Genomic DNA, 12,951 nt, shown 5'->3' on the forward strand with positions numbered 1-12,951 from the left:
ACTCGAAATAGAGTCAAATTGACTGTGTAATAATACGGTTTGAAAACTACGCTAGTCTACCAAGTTGCAGTGAACTGCACTTCCAAATGTTGCCTCTGAGGCGGACGTGCACGAGGATGTTCAAACACAGAAAATGGCCTCACATGGCACTTAACACACAAACGCGCACACGCATCTTCAGCGGCCTCACTGTCTCAAGTTAAGCAGCAAATGAACACAATTAGCCACGGCTCTGCAAACACACACTGGGGCATTGTTCTGCTCACACTCACTCAAACTCTAATCTGCTGCACCAGAGGGATCCTGCGTGTGTGTGTGCGTGCGTGCGCGTGCGTTTTTCTGTAGGGGCAGTCGAGGGGAAGGAGTTCAGAGCCCAGCTGACAGAAGGGGCTTCCAGGCCTTTTTCCCTCGGAGCTTTCCACGACGATGATCAACTCCTCGCGCCTTATAGTCCTTGCTGCGCTCGCATCACTACACACACACGCACCCCCTCTCTTGCTCTGTCTCTTTGAGCAAACAATTAGAGATGCGCCTGCGCACACACACACACCCACACACACCCTTCGGTCAAAGCCAGATGTTCCAGGGTGAACAAAGGCACGAAGTCACAAGTTAGTGTTCTCAACAGCAGGTTGAGCCTTGGGTCATGATTAACACGCACACACACACACACACGCGCGCATCCTCTCCCTTTCTCTCCAGCCAGTGCGTGTGCCTAATTGACGGCTGGTAGATGATTTCTTGCAAGAACACCTTACACAAGCGGCTGCCTAATGACTGCACTTTAAGAGGCCTCCCGGGCCTTTTTTTCAGGCCCGTCGCATCAGCGAGCGCTGACAAGAGCGGCACAAACAAGACATAAGTTGCTGTCATCAATACTATTATTGGGATTGTTATTATCAGCTTGGTCATATGACAGATAGAGAGCAGAGAAGTTTGTGACTCCTCGGTATACCCCTCCTACTGCCCGAAGCTAAGCTCCAGCACCCATATATACATATATATATATATATATATATATATATATATATATATATATATATATATATATATATATATATACACATATATATATATATATATATATATATATATATATATATATATATATATATATGGCCGGCACTGTCACGCCGCCACCGGCGTGACGGCCCATGCTTTTATTTTGTGTCCATGTTTCCCGTTTTGTTTTGAAAGTCTAACTCTCCTCTCACCCCAGGTCACTTGCCCTTCCTGCCGCTCCCTAATTACCGGTCCCCGCCCATGATTACCACCACCTGCCACCAATCAAGCCACACATAAAAGCCATCTGCATTCTCCCCTCCGTTGCCGAAGTGTCACAGTTCAGTGCATGGAAGCGTCCCACAGTCCTCATGTCCTTGTTCATTGTTCTTGGAAGACTCTTTATTTATTTGGAAGAAAGTTTGTGATGTTTGCTGATGTTGTCGTCCAATCTTTGTTCTCGCTCACTCCAAAGGTTTGTGGTTTTTTTCACTTTTCAATTCATTCAAGTGCACTGGAACCGCAAAGAGCCTTTCTCAAACTGTTCCTGCAAAGTTTCCAGCCTTGTGCCCAATTACAAAAATAAAATAAACAATTGGTGAGCTCCTTCACTGACTTGTCTCCATGAAGTGTAGCAGAGAAAGCATACACAATGAACGACGTGCTTCCGATGAAAAGGTGGCATTCACATTCCGAGAGGTTGACGCTTATTACCACTGCATGACATCTCAAAGTGCACCAGATGTGCCCGCTTGTGCGATTATTCCGCCAAAGACACTGGCTCAGATGTGTTGTATGTTTGTCGACAGCCTTGTTGGAGCAGTAAATGTCTTCCGTTTGATCTGCTGGCTGACCTTCTCGTACTTTGGCCTTTTCCCGTCTTCGCACCTTCACCAGCAAGGCGACTGTGGAATTGGCCCTTTCAAGCTTTGCCATGTCTGCCATCTCGCAATGTGACTCTGCCTCCATGGAAAACTTTGGCCAACCTTCCGGGTGCCATTTGTTTGGATTGAACCACTCAATAATACATTTGCGTTACATTTTATTTTTTACTTGCAGCATTTATATTGATATATATATTAACGCACAGATTTGAGGACAACAGATTGACTGTATTTTTGGATTCTTTTGTATTTTGTTCTTTCAGTTCTTGACTTATCGTCACCTCATCTGGGTGCAGCAGCACATGTTTAAGAGTTGTACAACTAGCAAGAACGTAATAAATGTTTTCAAACCAAACGTTTGAAGCGGCATCTATCGTCCTGTGCTCTACAAGTTGGCCGAGGCGAGCAGTTCGTCAACATGCACGAGCGCATGTTTGATTTGTATCTTCTCGCCTCAGTACGACCTCACAATGTTGAATGAAACATCAAATTGATATTGCTGCTGTTGTTTCTAATGTTGGGAGGAATCAAATGTGAATTGTTGGGCCTTTGAAAGCTGTTGTGTGTTTTTCAGAGAGGACAGGAATATGGAGGTAAATATGGTGCAAAATTAACTTGTAAAAAAAAAAAATAAAAAAAAATGTACCTATAGAAAAAAAGTATAAATTTGCATGTTTTTTTAGGTTGTTTTTTTTTTTATAGGTACGCTTTTTTTTTTAAAGGTACAAATCACGACTTTTACAGATACAAAAGTATATATTTTTTCTAGAGGTACAATCTTTTTTTTTACGAGTTACTTTTGCACCATATTTACTAGGGCTGGGAATCTTTGACTGTCTCACGATTCGATTCGATTACAATTTTTGGGTCCATGATTCGATTCAGAATCGATTTTCGATTCTCGATTCAAACAATTTTTGATTAAAAATTATTTGATTGACAAATGATTTCTGCTTCAATTTACAGATATGCACAACATTGTCATGATGTACTCCAGTCTGCTCTGCAAGACCAAATGACAAATAGAGACATTAAAGTGTCTTTTTTTGTTTAAACATTTATTAATTTTGTATTGTAAGTGGCGTTTTCCACAAAAACAGCATGTGGGCTACAACTGCCTTTTCCCCTTCTTCTTCATTTCTAATTTAAATAAAATTGATTTTTGGATATTAAATAGATTCAATTTGATTAATAAATGAGAATCTCGATTCTCCTATGAATCGATTTTTTGGCATACCCCTAATATTTACCTCCATACAGGACTCATCATTATCATCATCGTTTTTGTCAATCGTTGTCATGTCAATTTTGTCAATCTGTGAGAGATACGCACAAACACACATACTACAATTCAAGAGCGGATCAATGGTCGGGACATCTCTACGATAGTTAAAAAATAAAATAAAATAGTCTTCATCATACGTTGGTGATTTTGTGCTGCTCAGTAAACAGTAACAGGATATTCTTTCAGCACATGCTGCACTTGCAAAGGATGACCAGAAAGTGGCAATATGGAGCACACACTAAAGTACTAAATCTCTTTAAAAAAAAAAAAAAAAATGACGATAGATTGATTTTTACATATCCTGATTTTTTTTTCTTTCAAAGAAAGGCATCACAGTATGCGTGTTTTGTGGGTCTTCTTTTGTTTAGGTCAGTATGTTGGTGCGTGTTGACCTGATAATCTGTGTGCTTTATGGAGTGCTGTTCATACATCAGTCTCCACTGTGATCCCAAATCCAAACACAAAGTCCCCCTCCTCCAGCTCATGCACACACGCATGCACACAGTTTCTTCGCTAAATAGACAAAAAAAAACATACCTCATTTAAATAGGGATGATGCAGCATCCAAAAACGCAACAATTGCACATCCGAAACAAAATGCAGCTTTGAAAAGTAGTCTTTTTTTGTATGCCCCCCCCCCCCAAAGGTCAATTGTACTGATCCCACTCAGAATCCCTCAATCCCAAACTCAAACACAGACTCTTTATCAGAGAACACACTCGCTCGCACGTAATCCCCGGATAACCACACCTGGGGACGTTGTGCGTGTGCGTGTGTTTGCGTCCATGTGTAGCCTTCCCGCGATGGCCACACTTGTTTTGAAATTTGAAGCATACAACACAAAAAAAAAAATAGTAAAATAAAATAAATAAAGGAGCTTGTGTGAGCAGTTTGCTCGTTGCAATGAACAATGTTGCGTACATTTTGCAGACATGACATTAAATGTATGAAATTGAGATTGCATATTGGAGATGCAGGAGGCGCGTATCTGCTTCTTATATACTTGACTTATTTAACCATTTTTGGCAGTCAAACATGAATATTTCGCCTCTAATAAATGTGATATTTTCATTATTTTTACCTTTCAAAACACATTTTTCAACTTGCTGTCGACTGAAAATGACATCACAAGGGCTCAGGTTAGGGATGTCCCGATCACACGTTTTTGGAGCCGAGTCCAAGTCACCTCATTTTGAGATTGGCCGATTCCGAGTCCTGATTCGATACCTCTGCATTTTTATGGAGAAAATAAAAATAATTTTTTTAAATTATTATTATTATTATAATTAGTTTATTTTGTTAAATTAATTAATTTATTTGTATACATTTTTTATTTATTTATTTTTTCACAAATGTTACATAACTTCAGCTCTAATAAAAAGTTACATAAAAACTAACAAGTGTGAGTGAAACTGGGCTATAACTGAGACTAAATTTAAAAGTGGCGGATCAAATTAACACTAGTGTACGGATGGGGGTTTTTTTGGGGGGGGGGGGGGATTGTTTTAAGTCTGTTGTCTTCTCTTTTGTCACTGAATGTTTAAGTTTGTGTCAACTTACGGGAAATAAAAAAAAAAACCTCAAATTATTCAATGATCTTTGAATTCAGTCAAAGATGACAAAGCACATGACTTGGTCAAAAATGGAGGAGGAAGAAGAAGAAGAAGAAGAAGAAGAAGAAGAAGAAGAAGAAGAAGAAGGTTTGGACTCGTGTTTGCACCCAGTGATGACAATTTTAAATGGGACGCATCCTTGTTGATGTCAATTACATCTTTAATTGGTGCATGTGTAATGTCAATACAGTCTGCCGTTAACTGCTGCTGCTCCACACTCAAACACATTTTCTCCCTCATTAGGCACTCACTCCTTCAAGTGGCTCGGTCCCCACGGACCTGCCCCGGACAGGCCTGCCTGCCTGCCTGCGTGCGTGCGTGCATGCGTGTGCATGATCGAGGGTGGGGGGCGGATGTGCATCCATATTTAACAACATTTTGCAAAATAGCGGAAAAGTGCATGATGAAAAAGAAAACAATCTTTGTTTGTGTCTTTGGTATTGAACGCACACAAGCATCCCCCTTCTTCGTGTTTCCTTTCATCCAACCTTTTCTGTTCATTCAAACCCTGATTGGTCCTTTTGCTGGCGTCATTGTTCAAGATGTTATTTACGTCTCATCATCCTTGGGGGGGGGCTGTTTGACTGCGGCGGCGATGAAAAGAACAAGTGGAGACTGAATGAGCAATGTCAGAGTTTGTTGCTTTTTCAGGAAGTGCGACCTTAATGTGAACACGAGCGGGCCGCATGCACAGTTCCGCCCGCCCGCCCGGCGTGGGCGCAAATGTCCAAATGAGGCAGAGCGGACAATAACGCGGACGATTGGTGGCCGAAAGAAAGAGGAGGCCAAAAATAAAACATATAAAATAAATAAATAAATAAAATAATATAAAAACAAATAAATGAAATAAATAGTAAATAAAAAGATGAGCAAGAAAGAGGAGGCTGGAAATAAAACAGAATAAATAAATAAATACAATAAATAAAATAATATAAAAATAAATAAATTAAATAAATAAAAAATAAAAAAGATGAGCAAGAAAGAGGAGGCTGAAAATAAAATAAATAAAAAAATAAAAAAATAAAAAGATGAGCAAGAAAGAGGAGGCCGGAAATAAAACATTAAAAAAACTACATAAAATAAAATAAAATAAATAAAAATAAATAAATAAAATGAAATAAAATAAATAGAAAAAGAAAGCGGAGGCCCGGAAATAAAACATAATAAATAAATAAATAAATAAATACAAATAAAATGAAGATATAGAAGAAATAAAACATAAAAAAATAAAAAAATAAATAAATATCAAAATAAATAAATATGATAAAAAGATGAGCAAGAAAGAGAAGGCTGGAAATAAAACATTTGAGTGAGGAAAAGACACCATATGTTGTACACCTGAGCCCTGCCTGCAAACAAAAAATGTGGGGAGGGGTTGTGGCAGTGTGGGGTGTTAAGTGGGGGATGATGGGAGGGAATCACTTCCACTACACGCTCATTACCACCTATTCATCTGGAAGACATCTCTGAGCAGACTTACTTAACTGACCGACTGTATATGTATTTGTTTGCACTTCCCCGCCAGCCACTCACATAATGAGATTAATGGCTTCATAATCAAGCCTATTTATTTTCCTTTCCCCTTCCCCCACGCGACATCCATTCTGCTCCCACTTTGAAGGCTGCAATTAGCTCCTTTTCGAAAAACACAAGCACTTACGTCTTCTCGGGATAATGGAAGATGACCGGCGCTACAATATTCCACCACAATGTCCCTCATGTGGCCATTTGAGGCTTTTTAAATATCAACACGGAACATACAAAGCAAACCACTCAATTGTCAGGGACAGCCGAGGGAGCTCATATGTACACGTTGCCTCTTCATGAAATATGCGGGCTTTTATTTGAACCGCAAAACTCCAAAGTCCAAATCGGCACAGTGACAGACAAATGAAAAGCTCCGGGACTGGGTCAAATCATTAGGTACACATGCACCATTTCAGCTACATGATGTACAGGAGATTAATAGAGGTTTATTTTTTTCCTCTGAATGTTAACTACTATTTCTTGATGCTTATGTGTTGTCTTTCCTCGTGTAAAGCACATTGAGTTGCCTTGTGTATGAAATGTGCTATACAAATAAACTTGCCTTGCCTTGCCTTTGACCGAGTCAAGAAAATTGATCAGAATAATTGAAGCCTAATTCATTCAGGACAATGGCAAGACCTTGAACCTAACACACAAGAAAATGAAAGACTCCGCCCCCACGCTCCCTTCCCAAACCACACGGGGTACAGGTGCAGCACAAACAAGGAAACAAGGATTATCATTAGATTTTTCAAATATTACAAAACTAAAAAAAAATGTTAAAAAATGCAAAATACAATATTATTATACTACACTAGAGTGTTCCCTGGCCCTGGTTAGCACTATGCCTGGCTCTTAACAGTTATCCATGCCAATTACGCTGGTTGAGGTGAAGTTCCCATTTTACAGTCAGTTACAACAAAACATCAATGATAACATGTTTTTTATTTTATTGAATAATAACCAAGAAACCGTACATTTTTGTGCATTATTAATGCTGCATTCGAGGATGGTTGGAAGTCAGATACATCAGTTTTTTCCCCCAGTTACGACCAGAAAGCGTTTGAGGCCAAAGTAAACAATCAAAATGGTGGATAGTGATAAATTGTTTTTTATTTTGGTCCTCAAAACTCATTCTGACCTCCAGAAAACTTTCTTTTTTGCAATTTTGCTTCATTTATTGTTTTGATCTTGCATTCCCACATATATTATTCGGCTTTTTATTTTCCACACTCTTTTGCCGCCTAACAACTCCCACATAATACTTCCGATTTATACCGTTCAAATTTCAACTTGCTTCAAAAATTCACGCCATCTTGGGAATATATCGTCTGATTCCACATTACTTACAATACTCACATAATTTAATGTGAAAGATCAACTTTTCCCCATTCATTTTCAATGGAACTGACAATAAACTTTTTCTCAGTCCAGCTTTCCACGCCCACTTCCATACATACAACTTCTCATCATTACCAGCTCTGTCATATTGCTCAGTGGAGCACTTGGTTAAATGCATTGTCCAGTAACCAGGAAGTCGCGGGTTTGAATCCCACCTCCGACTGTACATTGTAAATGTATCCATGGCAATTATGCTGGGTGACTACATGTATACCAACTATCTTAGTTCCACTTTTCCATCTAAATAAATGGTGGGTACTGCATGCCTAGGTGGCGCTATTGCATAAATTTTATTTTTATTTTATTTTTTTGCATTTTTCCATTGGATATCATTAATTCATTTTTTCCATCTAAATGAATGGAGGGTACTTTCAGATAACACTTTTACGTATAAATAGACCAGTAGCCATGATTTTCAACAAGCCAAGCTAGCTTACATGTTAAATACTTGCCTGGCGTTACAGAGGCATGCAAGTGAGTTGGTTCAAATCTCGCTTGGGAAATATTTTATTAGCATTCAGTTTTCAGCATTCCCACAGAATTTCTGCAGAAATTCCACTTTGTTTAGTTTCATAAGCATTTCATACAGTTCAGTAGTTGACCGTATAATTTCATGAAGGGAGATAGCGGCATACTGTCACGTACGTTGCGTTACGTCAGTGCTTCTCAAATAGTGGGGCGGGCCCGCCCAGGGGGGCGCGAGGCTTCGTCAAGGGGTGCGCGTTTGACCTCAGGGAACATGCTTTTTTATTTTTATTTTTTTACTGTCTTAGAATAAAGTGCAATTGCACCTCCACTACATTAGGGGGCAGTGGTGCTCTCATTGGCAGAGTGTGCGCAGGGAGCATTCGCTCGGTGGTGTAGGGGTTTTGTTTGCACTGAGCATGCGCACTTTGCACACAGCACAGAGTATGAGTGTGAAGTGTAGGCACGAAGTGTAGCAGACCCTCAAGTGACACCATGAAAAAATATTTAACAGAGATGAGAAGACAGGCGGAGACAAACGGAGATAAAGAGACAAACGAAAGTCGCCCGAAAGCTAAGATGAGGAAATGTGACGAATCACATGGGGGGTGGGGGGCGCGTGAGATGTTTTCTTCTTCCTAGGGGGGGCATGACAGAAAATAATTGAGAAGCACTGTGTTACGTGGAGTTTTGTTGAATATTTATGAATGACGAAAGTGATCTAGTTTTATACTCTGTGGTCGCCATTGTAGAGTGACGTCATTTGAAGTCGGGCTCCTTTTTTTTTCTGACTTCGCAAGTGGAATTTCTGAGTTCCTGTACACACTTCCTGGTTTGAACTCGGAAAAATCCCACTTCTGACCATCCTCGAATGCAGCATAAGCGTTGCATGATGCTCAACTTGCTGCAGCGCTTTACATCCGAAGAAAAGCACTGTCGTCGTCGTCATCATCATCATCAATCATCATCATCATCATCTACCTGCCCCAGATGGCCAACATCCATTCTCTGCACAAAAAACACCTGAGCAGGTCTGACAAAAAGAAACTTTTTTTTGTACAATTGCTATAATCCCTCAGCAAACACCTGTTGCTAATCAGCAGCAAAGTCGTCTTCTCTCGTTCACCTTTTCAAGGCATAAAAACAAGTAAAATCTGCATTTCTCCGTGACATGAGTTATGCCTTCATGATCAGTTTCACACATCTGTCTAAATGCGTACATGCAACTATTGATTGGAAAGATGATCATAGTTTCCGTTCCGTCCGGAAGCAACAGCAACATCAATCAGAGCTTTGTTGCATTTACTAAATGTGTCTTTCTCGCCCGTTTTACACGTTGACATTTTTACGTGTGCATCAGCAGCCATATGCTTGCGCGTGCCGGCGAGTGTGCCGCGCAGCTGGCAGCCTTGCAGACAGGTGGGCAGGCAGCGCTCGCCTTCCAAATGTTTCCGCCCCCGCCCGCCATCCTCCCCTCCGCTTACTCATCTCGTCTCGTCTCGTCTCGTGAGCCGCTGTTGTTTAGTATGTTGGCCCAATCTGGAGGGACATATGCAGCCGCGTGACTACCCCCTTGTTTGGGCTCCCAAGAAATTGTCCCACATAAATATTGCAAATTAGTGAGAGCAAATGGCCTTTTATGGATTCTTCTGTCACCGGAACCATTTCAAATGGCGGCTTTTATTTCCTCTATGATGTACATCTGTTAATGTGGGAGGAAAACAACAACAACAGATTTTCACATGCCAGATTTCAAACTTCCCTTGTTTTTTTTTTTTCTTCTTTTAATTGTCCAATTTCCTAAAACACAAACTTTGGTCATTGTACATTCACATGTGCTAAGATAATGGCGTTTGTTATCGTTCCCACCGAGACAACTTGCAATGTCACCTCAATGGCGCATGCGAGAGTGTACGTGTGTTTATCATGCCAGAAAACCCTCTGCCCCTTTTCCATCTGCCGAAACCCCCGAGGCTGGACCAAGGTCAGGTCGCCCCTCCTATTCCACGATGTGCGGATTCACCTCCGTCTGCATCGACGAGCGTGAGCGTGCATCAAACAGGACATCTCCAAATAAACCGCAGTCGCAAGAAAACTTCTCGGGTTCAGCCAATAGAAATGAACAGCAAGGACTTCTAAGATGAGTGAGTAAAAACAGCTTGTCAATAGATGTCCTTGAGAGTAGAAAAAAATCCCACTTAACACAGAATGCAGATATTAGGAGATGCTGTGTTTGCAAAACTAACAGTGCTAAAGCTAAGCCGGTGTTTTCGCTCAAGCGTGGCGAAGAACAAGCAAACATTGACAGAGCGAGCGATGCTCCTTCTCGCAATCTTAAGACGTGATGCTTCCCCAGGGACACGAGTGACTGGGCTTGATGCCAGATTCACAGAGTAATTACTCACATCATTTATACACACGCACATTTGATGACAACACAAAACTTGTTTTCCTCAGAGAATTGAATCAAGAAAATTCGGTTGCACCAGCATATTTTGCTAACCTCGCTCTCGCAAGATGAATTCTGGCGGTATTTGTGACTTAATTTGTGACTCCTGCAGATAACCGCCGTTCTGAACCACTGGTGGTTCGGACCAATCACAGAGCGACATTGAATTGCGGGCGTGAGATATGCAACTGTGATGAAAGCAGGCAGCCATCGCCAACGAGGGGCTAATAAACAAACCTAACATGGACGAATGGACGCTGAAATTAATTCTGTTCTCGCAGAATGACTCACCGTTTCCTTGTTGAACGTTGAACAGCGAGAGGCCCTTTGTGCATTTCTAGCTGGTAAGATGGTCGTGATTTTCCCCCCTTCGACAAGAACGAAGACGAAATTTTCACCCGTGGCCGTGATTGGTTAAGACAAACTTGTAGAATGGCGCATCGTCCAATCAGCTCAAATTATTGTACAGAATGTCCCGCCTTTTCCCGACCAAATTACTGTGGAGAGGTACCAGAAGGATATTGCGGAGCATATCCATCTGGCTATTGCCAGGTTAATATCTTGCATTACCGGTACCAATATCTCCATTACGAGCGGTACTTTGACTTGGCTACAGTAATGAAACTACTTACAAAGCTGAATAAAACTCTCAACAGGCCGGTGTGATGTTACCGGAAACATAGCTAACTGTGATAACACTATGTGAGGTTTGTTCTACATCTTGTGTGTCCATCCTAGGTGCCTGTGTCTTTGTTTTTAGCAATGCTAGCTACGTTAGCTATCACGACGAGTGGTTTTCTTTAGCCACGATCCACGGTTTCGTTAATGGTTATCCTAACAACACGTAGAAAATAGCTGGTAAAGTAACAGTTAGTAAGCTACCCAGATAGCAAAAGATGTTTAATCAACGTTGAATTAGGGTTAAAATGGATGATTTTTGGTTACGGTTGAAGATTGATTGGTCAATCAACATTGATTCAACAGCATTATGTTAACATTGAAGTTTGTGTTTAAAAGATAACATTGAATCAACGTTGTATTTTGGTTGAATTAAAACGTTTGAAAGGTCAATGTTTAATTAACGTTGAATCTATGTTTGCCCTTCTCGTTTTTTTTTTCCTTCAGCTGAGAAATTGACTAGGAGAGGGGGAGGGGAAGTATTCTGGGGACAGGTGCGTGGGTGTGGGGGTGTTAGAGTCTTTAAACATTTATAATAAATATAAAACATAAAGCTAACTACTTTGCGGATTTCATTTATTGCGGGTATTTTTTGGAACCTAACCCCAGCGGAAAACGAGGGAACACTGTATTTGTAAAACTTGTAAATTATTTGAATGTACTCGAAACACCTGGCATTTCCACCAAATAAACTGTACACGTTAGAGTTTCTAGTTTGTGCATTTCAGCCCAGTCATCAAAAACATGTGCCCACATCCGGCATAAGTCCGGCACAGGTGGCATTCAGTCGACACTGGCATAAGGCATGTGGGCCGAACATGGCCCAGGAGCAGCAAAGGTGGCACTGGCTTGACTCTGGCAAACAGGATGTGGGCCAGTTGCTGTGTGACGCATCTGGCCCAGCTATCAATTTACAACTCTGGGCCACATATGTATAGCCAGTCTTTTCCCACTCTTAAATGCAGTTTCAGAATTTTTTTTTTTCTACACACATTTTTTACACATACTTATTTGCATAACAGATGTTAAGAAGAATTTTAATACATCATCACACAGACATTTCAATATGTTTCTGGTCAAACAATCAAAGTTTGTGTGTGAATTCTGTGAACGAACTTTCATGAAGCTTCCAGAGAGAAGTTCTTCAAACGTGCGTTCACCATTTCTTTGTAGCGATTCAAGGGTAAGTATTTAATTTTCCTATGTTTTACATTTGATATTTTATGGCTTCATATTGACACAACTACTGAATTGACTTCACAGACATTGGTGTGTGCGTGCGTGCGTGTGTGGTTATCTAAATTTTCCCGTTAATAGTTTCAATGCCATAATATTTAGTTAGGTGCACTCACTGGCTGATCAGAGAAAATCTCATTTTATCTGACCAGTTTTGTTTCAACCTGCAACGCATAAACTTTAAGTCTAACAATTCTAAAATAAAAACAACTATGAATATTCATATGAAAGAGATAATTATTTACATTTAGTGGAAATCTGATTCAGAGGTAAAGCTTTTAGGGGGCAATATTGTAATGAAGCTATTTTATTGAGACGCAACTCTGCGAGTATAATCATATAAAAAGGTACCAAATTATCACTAGCACCAAATATTACATTGTTCTGGGATAATATTCAGCTTGTATTGTA

General features: G+C 40.4%; 1 protein-coding gene across 4 annotated transcripts in view; it reads right to left on the minus strand.

Annotated features, from left to right (window-relative positions):
- Nucleotides 1-12,951, minus strand: part of LOC144014169 (uncharacterized) — a 121,439-nt gene that overhangs the window by 25,252 nt on the left and 83,236 nt on the right. The gene's annotated exons all lie outside the window — the stretch shown is intronic.

Source organism: Festucalex cinctus, chromosome 2 (assembly GCF_051991245.1).
Source record: "Festucalex cinctus isolate MCC-2025b chromosome 2, RoL_Fcin_1.0, whole genome shotgun sequence".
Classification (NCBI taxonomy): Eukaryota; Metazoa; Chordata; class Actinopteri; order Syngnathiformes; family Syngnathidae; genus Festucalex; species Festucalex cinctus.